The sequence below is a fragment of the Poecilia mexicana genome, unplaced genomic scaffold (assembly GCF_051168715.1).
Source record: "Poecilia mexicana isolate PSO_F unplaced genomic scaffold, ASM5116871v1 scaffold_9, whole genome shotgun sequence".
NCBI classification, from domain to species: Eukaryota; Metazoa; Chordata; class Actinopteri; order Cyprinodontiformes; family Poeciliidae; genus Poecilia; species Poecilia mexicana.
Window position 1 is genome coordinate 20,913,396 of NW_028263378.1, and position 14,114 is coordinate 20,927,509.

The following is a 14,114-nucleotide window of genomic DNA, read 5'->3' on the forward strand; positions in this document are numbered from 1 at the left end:
CGCTTTGAAACAATTGCCACTTCCAGAAGAGCGACTGGGATTTCTTTGAGGAAGGTCAGTATTTACTGCAGAAGATCAGCAGTTAAGCTCTGAGAGAACTGATTCAGGTCTTTCACTGCTGACAGCACAAAAACCTTTTTATCATCTCCCAGATAAAATCTTTTACTCAACTTCAGGCTGTTATCTGAGCAGTTTGAGGAGGTAAACAAAGCTGCTTGGCGAACAATCAATAAATCTGTACCAAAGGCCTCCGACCTGAAGAAAAGGATTCAGGTTTCTTATTCTCTGTGACGACTTAAGTACAAAACTTTTCAGACAAATTAGATAAAAGTGTCAGAAATATTATGTACGCAGATTTTTTTTTTTTTTTTTAAATCGAGATTAAAAAGGTCACCAGTTCAGACCAGCAAAAGTTACTGTGGCTCTCACAGTGCTATTTAAAGTTGGGTAAAATATTCGGATTCAGTCACAAACTTTCAAGCACCACTGAACATTTGATGAAAGGCTATTCAAAGCGAGCAGGTGCATAAAGTCGGATGCAGCACACTCGCTTTTCTCTAGGTAAAGTCTTTTCTCTGTGAACCATCACTCTCTTGATGTCGAAGGACCTTTTCACATATTTTCAGAAAAATATGTTGATTTATCTGATGACTGTCAGATAAGTCAAGATGAACTTTGGCCTTAAAGGCACTCCGTAGAAGGCAGGAGAGCAGCAAGACTCATTAAAATGATTTATGCCACCTACACCAGAAAGTGAAAAAAAATTAAAAAATAAATTAGGGACGATAAGATGCAATGGGTTTGTACCTGAGTTGAGACAAAAGTTTGACTAATTTAAAATATGTTTTAGGATTGAAACCATAATACATTTTCATTTTTTCATGTCAAGAAGAGAACAATTTTTTGTCTGCATGTTTTTGAATTAAACTTCTTTTAACAATAAGTACCATTAGTATCTCTCTGTAATGACTGCCTGTGTATTTCATGGATAAAGAATCCCACACTGAAACTTCTAACAGGCTGACAGCATTTTCTAATCTTTAATCATCCATAGCAAATAGTGGAAAGATTTTTTATAATCGAGCAAGCCTTTCCTGTAGTGCTGTAGTAAATGTTTGCTCAAAGCACATAAAGCACAAAGTCTGTGACACTGCGAACTGCTTACTCTGACGCTGGCAGATTGTCTCATTCACACATAACCTTGATTTTACAGAAAACCTGTTTTATACGGTCCTGCAAATGACTCCAACTTTTCTGTAAGAAAAATAAATAAAAAAAAATAAAAAAAAAAGAACTCCTCGGATTCATCTATCCAATAAAATTATTCATCTCCAATAATCTGACAGGGAGTTATTCATGACTGCAAGTACACTGTATGTAATGGGTTTGCATCATTTTAACTGAAGTGTTTAAAAATCATCAAGTGAGCATCCCATCTAGGAGTTCTCCTAGCTGATCCATGAAACCATGTCAAGTAAATTGTAAGTCACATGTACACACATGGATCAGCTGTGCCTGCACTGCTAATAGAAGTCATTAGTAGTGCTATGAATTATTATTCTCCCCTTCTTTGTTTATCTTGTTTAGGCTAGTTACCTTGAGCAAGCATTAAACTAATGAAGTGAGACGCCCGACATTATGCAAATTGTAAGCAGGGACAAGTTTCTCGTGGCAATATGCATATCTCTCTGAGGATTTGTGGCCCGAGCAACTCTGTGTCTGCTAATGATGCCTTAAAAAGCAGATTTCTGAAGAGACAAACTGCAGAAATGCACGTTTCTTCTCCTGACTCTGATCTCTTACTATCCATCTCTATCACTGTTAATGGACCGTCTGCTCCTGTGTCACTGGTGATGTGCTGTGGGACTCAAAGTCTAATTGGACAAGCAGGGGCAATGTTTGGTTTAACCACAGACATGAGGGCATAATGAAGACAAAAAAGCCCCACCAAATAACAGCTTTGTCTACAATACCTGACATGCACTTGCCTGCATGTGTTGTGAACAGTTATTCTCCTTTCCCTTTAGTCTACTTACTACAAAACGAGCATTACGCCATGAGTCAGTATTTGCTAAATACATGTAAAAAAAAATCTTGGTTGAAAACATCCACTGATGTCTAAAGGTGGTTGGAAAGTGGTTGCAGTTGATCAAATGGGTTCACAAAGTCTGATTTTTAACAAAATTGTTCAAGCTACACTTGGACAAGACAGATGGTTTACAAAAGTCACATCTTCAATATTTCTTATGGGTCAAATAAAGGCTGTGACTGTCCAACTTAAAATGGCCGCAGTAAAGATGTCTATGGATGTGCAGTGATTGCTGATGCCTCATTCCCACCAGTGAAAATCCAGCCTTATACATGCCAATAATTACTGACCTTCACCAAATTCCACTTTCAGGAGCTCTGCGACCTTGTACATCAGATTTCCAAACTGGTTTACTAACTGGCCACTGATTGGCAACTGGACCACATAAGAACATAAACGTCTCACGTGTTCTTCACTTAAGTTCTGTCTCTGTTTCCGAGTTACAATAGGTGACATCGGTTTTTGCAAAGATTGGCAGTGATGCTTTCTTATTAATAAGAAGAATAATGCAGGTCAACGCAGTTGTACTGGAGGAGAGTCAGACCAGCGTTTCAGAATTTAATTGAGATACTCGTCTCTGAGCAATGACGACAAACACTAGCTCCACAAACGTGCCATGTTTCTTGTTTAATTGACCAAGCTAAGCTAAGAAGCTAAACATAAAGAAATAAATTTATATGGCAAAGCCTTCTAGACAATAAAGTAAACAGGAAGGATGAGAAGTGGACCATAAATTACCCACAAGGAGAATGATCACATGCAAACAAAAACCGAAAGCCAAACTTATGAGAAATGTGGGATAATTAGTATTTACAACATTAGGATGGTGATGAGGGGGAGCATAGGAGAAAAACTAAATGTGAATGAACACTAAACATAACTCCGTTTGTTGAAGTTTACGTGCGTACATCATGTTTCAACAGGAATAAGAATAAAGTTAATTTTGACTTCTTTTTTTTTTCAGGATAATTAAAAGTTGGTGTGTCATTTGTCCCTGTTCATATTCTAAATGGATGCAGACGAAATGGCCACCATCAATAAATCATTACACCAGCTAGAGAAATAGCCTGTAGTGAAAACTCACCGATGCTTAATAATTAGTGAGGCAGAAAAATAGCATGAGGTAAGGAGATAAGTTTAAATGCATGTAAATTCTGCCTAATCGAGACCCAGAAAGGAAGAAACGGGAATTCACACTTCTTGTCACCGGGGATCAGGGAAATATTTCTCGCTTGATTATTTGTGGACTGATATTCAACGTCTTGTTTAGGATTAAAATTATCTACTTACCTCATATAAATGTTTGTGTTATCTAGTGAAAGAAATGTTGATTAAAAATATTTGCAGCAGCATTGTCCCAGGGAATTAAAAAGGATGCGTTATGGATTTAGTTGCGAAATCCACAGAAGGGTGCAGGCAGTATCGAGTTGCAATTTGGACATAAAGGAATGAAATCCAGGGATAAAAATAAGAAGGATCAAGTAAAAGCTTGGCCAATAACTAAGGAATTTCCTGAATGCATATTAAATATATTTATTAGCTGTATTCATTTGATGCTTACAACTTTGGTGGACAAAAGTGATGTTAAATGCTTATATAAGTTTCTTTGCGAGTAATGGAGGAATAATAGCAACTATTGATCTGCTTTGTCTCAGCAATAGGCAGCAATAACTTAAACCTGAACTTAAATGACTAAACATGCAGATTGACAGATTGAATTTAAAAGTTTAGAAGAAGAAAAAAAGTCAAAGTTTTAGAATTGCGCTGCTCAAGGTGGAAGCATTTTTTGAGTAGCTTTGTTTTACTAGCTCTTCTTTATTTATTTTGTAGACTTCCATTCAACTCTTTTGGGGTCGAGGCATTGCATGTCAGGACAATGGCTAATTCTGGTTTTGGAAGCTGTACAGGATTGTTGCTCTTACTTTTTTGGTTTCAGAGAGATGTTATGATGTGTAACTGTGGAGTGAAGGCACTGTTTTTTACAACCAGAAACACCTGATCAGCATCTCAGCTCAAATAGTACCTGAACTCAAAACCTTAGAGTAGTTGAAACAGAGACTTCACGGACGCAGATCATAACCAAAGGGAGCTGGAGGAAGTTCAAACCGTCTCATCCAGGAACCATCACGGGCAGGAGTCGAGTCCCTGGGTTCGAGGTCTGTTTGCTCAGCTTCCTTAAAGAGGAGCAGCAGGGGCAGGTGAGGTGGATTGACGGTGTTTACCAGCGGCTGTGGCTGTGGAGTGCCATCTCTGCTGTCTGTAAATTGAGCTGTTTTCATGACACGACAGTAATGAAACTATCATACAGCAACAGCCTCTGGTCAGTGGCGTTTTCAGTTCGTCTTGGCCTGGCAACATTCCCTCTACTTGTTTAAATCCCTTTTCCCATCTTTTCTTTGTTCTTACCAAGAACACTTCCGAGTTAACTGGAATTAAGCAAGTCATATTTGGACATTTAAATTTACCAGTTCAAGACGGGCATCGTGCTGCTCCTCCTCCTCGATGGAAGTTAAGGATCGCTTGTTCCGTCAAAGTCCTATTAAAGATTTAATTTCATGTTGCATTATTACCTCGAACCCTAACTTGGAGAATGGATGTTTTTAAGTGTGCTATGTGGAATAGATAGGAGCGGTCAGTATTCTACTTGTAACAATAAAAGCAAGATTTTGCAGAAAACTGAAAGTTTTTATGTGAAGGTAAAGCAGACTGCTGTTAAGAGAAGAATATATTGAGAAAGTATCTGAGCTAAAGAGGCTACTTGGATTCTAATGATAATTATCAGTGGTTTCTATTTCTGTCGGTCTAATTTGAAAAAGCAGACTACAAAAATCAAGGAACAGTTTTTCCTGGAACAGACAGAACAAAACTTATGTAGATTACACACTAAATACTTTGCGAATTCAGCTACACAGGAATAAAATATTTTCGCAACAAAAGTGCATCCATCTAACAGTTCAAAGCAAAGGTCTCCTCGTGAACTTATCATGTGCTAGAGGTAAATATGACTTTTTAATGTGTATTTTTGGAGCCATTTTCTTCACAGGCTTGAAACTCCTTAGAAAAATAGCCAGAGATTCTTCTATTTTCTGCTTCAAAAGATGAAGCGTGTGCCACATTTCCATTCCTGCTATCCAGCTTTAGCTCTACACCATGGGGGAGACCAGCACCCATTCTTTGCTGGAAAAACAAAGACCTCCAGGCAATCTCCAGTAATTTTAAGTTAACAGGAATTAGAAACTAGAAACAAGCGTAAACCGGATGGACTTCCATCCATTTCTGTCTTATTTGGCCCTGGTTATATCAGTGAAGACGCAAAGAGGAGAAAAATATCCCAGAAAACTACTCTAGTTCCTACAAATCCTCCCTGAAGTGAAAATAAATGCTAATTTACATTAAGCATTTCATAATTTTGATCATCTTGAAATAATTGTTGTAAATAAGTAGTATCTATTAAGTTTTTTTGATGCATACTGTTGACTTCTGCAGAAATGACTAGTGTAGTGTTTGTTTGACTTCTTGCGATATTTTGGACTAAGTTAAAGTTGCACATATTGTCCTCTGTGTGGAGTTTTACTTGACTTGACAATTTCGAAACGACGACCGCACGCAGATTATTCATTTACAATAAAAGCTTCTCACACACTTGGGCATAAAACATTTTTTTTCAAAGACGATAATTCTAAATTAAACTTCCTGCTTTGAAAGGAAGCATTCTTCATTCAGCTTGTTGAGAAGAAGCATTGGCGTGGCTGGAAAAAAATAATACAGGCAGATCAAGCTTCAACAACGGGACTAAACCAACACAATGTCAGGTTTAAAAAGGCCCCCAATGCTGCATAGTGATATCTACAACTACTTCCATTTTCATAATGGCTAAAACAAACTATATTTTAATTGATGGATAATAAAAATGCTGATGCTTGCTCATGTGAGAGTTATCACTTTGGAATTTCATTCTTTTGCAAGTTGCAAAATAGAGAATCTCAGTCTAATGTCAACTTAATTTCCCTTGAGAGTTCAAAGATATTGCACGCGCTGACCCAGGCATGCAGCTGCATAAATGCCACTGTGCCTCCTTTTACCTCACACAGTATTCAATTTTACATAGATAATGGTTTTGAAAAGCCTTTAGGCTCAATTTCACGCTTGTTTCTAAGCAAATGGCTTCAGAAAACTAATCAACTAGATTATCAGCCATCAGTGAAAGGCACACTTTGAGAAAGTCCTTCATGTTCTTCAGAAAGGTGCTGTGCGCTTGAGAGAAAATACTCTGACACACACAAACACACACACACACGCAGACACACACACAGATTGAGTAGCTCTCAGAAGTGATCTATATCGAAAAAACACATCTGACATGTCTATAAATGCACATAAGGTAGGCTGGGTCATTTCACTGCAGATTACATGTCACTAAACAAGCTCTGTGATAAATGTAGTGGCACTAAGTGATGTGTGCATTTAGACAGCACACTCTACAGCTTCCTTTTAATATTACCAGGGGCTGTAAGTTAGTGCAGATGGGTTCTGTATCAGGACGGACTGGTGCATATAAACATGCTCGTTTTTTTTTTTTTTTTTTTTTTTTTTTTTTAAGGCCTGATAATTTGTGTTAGAACGAGAACAAATATCCAGTTTCTCCACTTTAGTTCATGTCGGAATATATAGAAAGGTCCCTCTGCATCAGAGATCAAACTATAAAACTGCATATTTTTAGATTTGTAAATGTCACGTTTCATCTGCAAACTTTGATGCGTAAAATTAATATGAACAGAACTGAACTTTTAAATTACGACGGCTGAGCCTAAGGCATCCATCTGTGAGAGCTTTGTGAACAAATCTTCCCGGTTTCAGAGATGAGGAACCATTGGCACCGTGAGTCGACCTCTGAACACATAGGACAGGGTTAGAGGCTCTTTCTAGGCACATAGCATGGACGTTTTTTTGTTGTTTTTTTTCACCACGTCTGGACCGGGCTGATAAGGAAAAAAAACTGGCTAAAGACCAGGGTGAGTGAAACTGTCTCCCTCTCTTTCCCTCTCTCTCTCTCTTTTAGCAGCCTGTCTCTTTCACGCTCATTCCTTACAATATTTTCAGGTCTTTTACTTTTATGTTCTGATACAAATCACACTGTTTTTGTTCACTTTTTGATTTTCTCTTCTGTACTCTGGAACTGCTAACTTACTTGACTTTTCCGACTCATCTCATTTTTCAAGTTGCTCATTACAACCTGGAGCTTTCCATGTCTCTGTTTCTCAGTAACTCAGATAATAGGATTCCCCCATTTTTTTTCATTTGCTGCAGCGACCCATTTGCTCTTTCTGCAGGCATCCCTTTCTGTTTTTTTTTTTTGTTTTTTTTTTTGCCTTCTCTTTGCTTTCCTTACTATTGCTGTCGGGCGGCAGGCAAGTAGCTCGAAGACAAACGCTGTGATATGAAGGAAGGGAAGAGGACTGCAGCTGTGCAACAAAACAAAGAGGTCAAACAGGGGCTATTCTGGCAAGAACGTCATCATTTTGAACATGTCATTAAACTTTAATGACAAGTTCAGAGACAGAGAGAAATATATAAATACGCCCTCACTTATAGTTAAATAAATTTCACCTAGTATATTGACGATAAACTACAAAGATTCTGTTGCGACCAGCAAGCTCCTTGCATAACTGCCTCAATATTTGATCACTGTTCTCATTAAAAAGTGTTCATTTAACCTGCTTGGTTGGCTTCATGGCCTGGACTTGACCTTTAAGAACAGATTACTAACTTTCTGTTCAAATTCATTACAAAACAACTTTGATCTGTTTTTGAGATCATCGTCGAGTTGGAAAACCCAGCTTTAGAGGGAAGACCATGAATTAATGTTTGACCACAATGACAGAAAGACAATTAGGAGGATTAAGGAGAAGGTTTTCAAACCTGAGAACATGGTTCCAACCCTCAAGCACGGTGATGGAAGCATCATGCTGATGGTCTGTTTAACTCACAGCGGTGCTGGTGCTTCCCACACATTCAGTGACACAATAAAGTTACAACCTAAAAATCCTAGATGGATGAGACATGCTTAGTGCTCTAACAGGAAAAATACCCCCAAAATACATTCCTACTTCTTTTTTTTTAAACAATGGTTAAAATTAATTATGGTTAAAATTAACCATGATTTATGGTTAGGTTTATAAAGTGTTTATAAAGCTTAAAAGTCAGGTAATTGGCTGAAAACTCACAGCTTGAATGAGATCTATATATTCTCTCAAGAAGATTAGACAGAATTAAGTCAGATCTCGGTTGGCTGTTCTAATATAATATACATCGATGAAAAGGAAATTTAAAGGAACCAAATAAAATGCGTTAATGCTATAAAAGTAATCAAACTAAAATTAGACAAAATGCATTGTGCAGGTCAACACTATTGAGGTAGAAGGCCGCATGGAGTATGCAGTAACAGAGATTTTAAATTGCTATTTCTGAGGACTTGGAACTAAAACTATTTATAGTCACATCAGTCCTATAACCATTCCAGAAGTTACATCTAGGTAGAAACATTTTTAAACAGGCATCAGCATACAGCAGAAAATGGCAAAAACAAAAACAAAAAATCTCAAGAAAGTCTTTGGATGTTGACCAGAAAAGAGAATTTATTTGGCTTAAATAGAGGGATGCATCACTTACTCTATGCTTACAAAGTGTCCCTAACACTGACGTTTTGCACTTCTTATCGCAATACATTATGGCAGAATAAAAAAATGAGTGAAAGCAGTTTCATGGTATAATTTAAGACTAAATCACTGTGCATCCAAAAGCAAAAGATTTAAGGAGAAGTTTATAGGACTTGGACCACCTACTTGGTCAAATGTTGGACTTGATTACATGGACATGCAGGAAAATTTCAATTGAACATAAAACGTTAAAAGCCATCTTGTATTCCGGTTTTCCGCAAGGGAAACCATGTTTGCACTACAGGGAGTGTGACAAAGAGCTAAAATGTTTGTTTTTTTTTTGTTTTTTTTATTACCTGATTGAATCCACATGAACTCAAATTTAGAAACAGCATCTAACTGCTCTGGTTCTGTAAAGATGAACGTTAAAATGAAACATTTCAGCTAAATATTCTTTTTTTTTTTATTTAATCTAAAAGGTGCCTGCTGTATCTACCCGTTTTATCCCACAGAAACATCTCCACATGTTCCTGATTCATTTGCTATGTCATAATGGCACATCTAGAGCTAAGCGTAATTAAACCAGGGACTTGTTGCATGAGATGCTCGTTGCACCGCCACCATTTCACTACCTCTTTAATTGCTTTTCTTTCCTCAATCCCCACCTCACTATCCTGCCCCATTCCATCAATCTATTCAGGGGGGAAATGCCTCCATACAAACATGCAAATGTCTGATTGAATTTGAAATACCGGGAGCACATCTGAGCATGTGGATGCTTGCACACTTTTTTAGCTTAACACATTCACTTTTTTCCCAAGCAAGAATCTCAGCTGATGATTTTTCTACATCCCTTTTTAGCACTTATGATCCGATACCAGACCGTGAAATGATCCACATGTATTTCTCTCTGGGTCTCTGCTCCAAAATTTATGGAGTGTGAGTTTTTTTTTTTTTTTCCCAAAGAGCTATTCCCATTTATAGCCTCTCTGTGATTGAGGCTTTCTTTGTCTGGCTGTCTCGGTAGCCACCACAGTGAAGCACCTGACACTTGAGCATGCCGTTTCTCACACACACACACCTTCATACATCTGTGATCCACTCTCATTTTAGAACAGAAGGATAGTTCTGAATTACTGGCAAACAAGATTTTGGATTCAAGCTCAAGCAAGAAGTTTGTTGAGATCAAACACTACAGATGCAACCTCAAGAAAAATAAAAGATGCAAACAGTTTGGGAAATACCAGAATAAAAGAACGAATAATAATAATAATAAAAAAAATAGGTTTTGCTGGTTGTTTGCTGTAGAAATGAAATCAAAATGTTTTTTACAGTCAGACTTAATGGAAAAGCACAACTGGTCAAAAAAAACATTATGCTCCTATTGGGGGAAAAAAGTTACCCAATGGGAGCATAGACATTTTTCATTTTTTATTAAATTGAGATTAAAAAATTTTTTGGAGGAGCGCATACACAGGCATGACTGACAACAAACCTCTCCCCCTGTCTTTGATTGGTTGTTTCTGATGAAGCAGCATATTTCTTCAGATGACATAGGGCCAAAGGGAAGAGCCAGAGGAGTTCAACTTTACCAGATTATCTGTCTTATACCAAAGTGATACGGCATAGTGATAGTTCTAACCAATATGTACAAAACATTTTTTTTATAAGCTACATACTCCAGCTCTAATGTTTGACTTTGTATCACTTCTCCAACTACAATTGAATTGTAACAACAAAAAAAGCAGCAGCTGAAACTAGAATATATTAAATATCTGCAGCAACTCACCTGACATCAATTAGCATATTAATTGTTTCGCAATCAGCACAAATTACAATTATAGTCAATCCATGTGCAACTATTCACATCTGAATGCATTCCACTAAAGTGAACCCATCCTAACACAACTGAGAGAGTCTCTGTTAGAGATGTAATCTACTAGGAGCCAAAAAGGAGAAGCAGAGCAAGTAATTCCCATTCATGTTTGCCCTTCAGTGATCTGCCTCTCAATATGTCTTGATGGCCCTCTGCCAGTGTGCTTCTCACTGTTGCGGAGAAGCCAGTTGAAGCTTCAGTGCATCAGGTTGCATATGGCGGTGAGACGGAGGCTCATGCTCTGTGGTACACCACCTGCTGACAATCGAAAACAACATGCGGCGCACACATCATTACACAGCCTGCTCTCCCCGCTTTCTCTGCGTGGTCAGTCTGTGTTCTTCACATTGCTATTTACCTTCTTTTCCATCATTATTTTTGAATGGTCTTATGTAAATATAATATTCTATTATCACAGAATTATGATAATAGTGTGCTGGTCCGCCCTTTCACTGCCAACACCCCTCCTCGCCACCCCGAATCGTTAAGGCACGCACTCCACGAGACCCCTGAGGGCACACCATGCTCCCTGTCACCTACATTAGCGACAGATCCTTTTGGGTTGCGAGACGTGGATCAGAACTGTTTGTCCAGCACATCCCCCATTTCCTGACTAAAAGGTACAATTGGTTCCAGAATATTTCTTGTTTCATGACTGCTGAAAGGAGCCATCCAGCAATATCCTTTCAATAAGAGTCTATATGACCTGCAACAATGCTTAAATTGGTGCTAAATATCAATGTCAGATCTACATGTACGGTTTCATAGGTTTCATAGAACAACATTGTCCGAAGCATCAAATTGTCTTTACTCCCTTATTTTATTGTAACACACAAGTACCCAGCCGTCTTTGGGTTATAATACAAAATTGTGGTTCATCAAACCAGGCTATCTCAGTTTGTGCTTTCTGTAGAGAAGAAAGCTAACTGCTGTATATGTACTTCTAGAGCTATAAATGCTGTACAGTATGTATCTTCTTGGCCTCAAAAGAAAGCTAGGACTACTACATAGAAGGAAATAAACATTTATGCCATTTCAAAATAAACTTTAGTCAAAGTGAAAGTTTTTCAACTATAGGATTCTAACAGTATTTGTTTAAGAATTAGTTGAGTAATATCTGATTAGTTTTACTTTAGATGTAAAAAAAAAAAATGAGGTTGGGCAGCTTTGCAGATGTCTATTTCAGAACAGAACCACTAAATGTGCCACATGAAGAGCCTCTGCTTACTGAGGACGCCTTGTTTCCATGACTTGCTTAAAGTGGTGAAGCTAGCAGGTACACGTCCATCACGAAACTGCTTGGAGTTTGAATTATAGCTCATTCAGGTAGAAATGCTTGGCAGAGGCTAAGTTTTCTCCAATCATCTCGGTATGCTACATGTTCAGATCGGTGCTTGTTTACAAATGTCAGCATGTCAGTCATACAGCCACTTCTGTTCCTTCTTTTGACAAACTGCAGATAAGGAAAAGCCCACATGATAATAGGTCAGAGGTTTTAATACTCCGATCCATAATCACAATTTCTTCTTAAACTTTAAGACAGATGTTCACTTTTTACCATATATAGTAATAAGATAGATTGTTTCCTTTCTACAGTAAAACATTCTTAGAGCACCCATCAGTGCAGCTGCAAAAAATGCCTCCACAAACTACACTTCATGTTTTCTTTTTTGAAGTTAAGCTATGTGTGAACCAGACAAGACCCACTGAAAATATTCAGTAAACAAACCACGAAGATATATTGTTCACACAAATCACCTCCTGACAATATTCTTATCTGGTCTGATGACAAAAAAAGAAGAGTGTAGATAAATCAGTTCTCCTAGTTAGAACTGAAAAACAGAACTATATGAAGCTCTTAAGATCTAAGAAAATCCTTTTGTGGATACTTGATTTTGTAAGTAATAAAAAAAAACACTTCTGAAGATCTCAGAGATAATTTTAGACTTCATTTTGCAAAAACAGTGAAAGTCCATCATTTATATAACAGCTTTTAAGATGTCGAGTGACAGTCGTCCCTTTAGGGCAGCAGCAGCTCAAGATGGAAGTGTGACTGGTCTTCAAAATGTGGGACACAGAGTGTGAACTGGTTTGACGGGGGTGATGTGGTCAACTGTATGTCAGGAAATCAGACAGGACGAGAGAGAACAGAGTTGACAGCAAGAGTAAAGGAGGGAGGAGTGAACGGAGCAACGAAGGGGGTTAGAGGAATTCAGAACCGAGTCGGCTTGAGGCAGACAGAGACGGACGGACGGATGGGTGGATGGCAGGACAAAAATAGCCCCTGTGGCCATGCTGTTCACTTTCATTGTCCAGGTTCCTTTCCAATTTACAGTCAGACACACACATATTCACACATTTCACTCATTTCCTTCCCTGTCACACACACACACAAATTTGTCTGAAATTATTTACTCTCACGTTAACCACTTGCATCCAATTTGCACATGGGCATGCACACATCATCTCTTATTTTATACTAAAACTGATGTGTGTTTTTTTCTCAGCACCTCCACAACCATCCTTCCTCTCAGATCCCTTCACTTCCTGTGTGTTTTCCAACAGATGGTAGGATCTTCCAAGCCTCTGCTCTGGGAACAATTCCATACTAGCACAGAGGTACTCTTGGATTATATGGTACACCGCATTTTATAAGTGTGCACACAGAAACACACGTTCACAAACTGCAGCAGCTAGAGCTCCACTGGGAGATGTCCAATAGCTACACTATGAGATTTAGAGATGCTCTTTCCATTTAAGGGGGGATAAAAGTTAAAGTGATAAATGGTTAAAGGTTGGGGGAGAAAAAGAGAAAACACAGAAATTAAGGCTGAAAGGCAAGGAAGCAAAAGGTGGGAGGGGCAAGATACCAAGCATTGCTACCTGAATGAAACAAAGACCATTTCCATTCACTTGCCATTCACTATGCATATCGCAGCCAGAGAAAACTGCTTGTCATTCTTGAAGGAAAAGGTTGTATGTGGTTGTAAAGGTACGTCTGCCGAAAGCAGGAAAAAAAAGTGAATCGATGATTCTGGATTTACAACAAAAACTGGTCAGGGAAATCATCCTCTGTTCCAGTGGGATATTTTTGCAAATAATTTCTGCTACTTAAATTAGTTAAAATTATTTCCTCTTTTTAAATACAAAATACAAAACTTATGATTGTAGAACTTTTCAAAAGATGCTTCACGTGCAAATATTAATCAATTTAAAGCCAATGAATTAGCTCTGTCGAGGAGACTCGTGTGTATTGCACGTTTGCGGTGCATTAGCTAATCTCTGTTCAACTTGGAGAAGGGAAAACGAGGCACCGTAAACACCACCTAAGTTTCTTTTTTCTTATTAAAATAACATGACTTAGTGTAGAAATGCCATTCTGAAGTGATTCATTTAGTCAGAATCAGGTTGCTTTTTACTGTTATTGTGCAGAAGCACAGCAAAATTCGTTTCAGTACAACTCATCCAAATAAGTGTAGATTTCACTAATCCC

General features: G+C 38.1%; 1 protein-coding gene across 3 annotated transcripts in view; it reads right to left on the reverse strand.

The window, feature by feature from the left end:
* trpm3 (transient receptor potential cation channel, subfamily M, member 3) overlaps positions 1-14,114 on the reverse strand; it is a 138,630-nt gene that overhangs the window by 82,837 nt on the left and 41,679 nt on the right. The window lies entirely within an intron of this gene.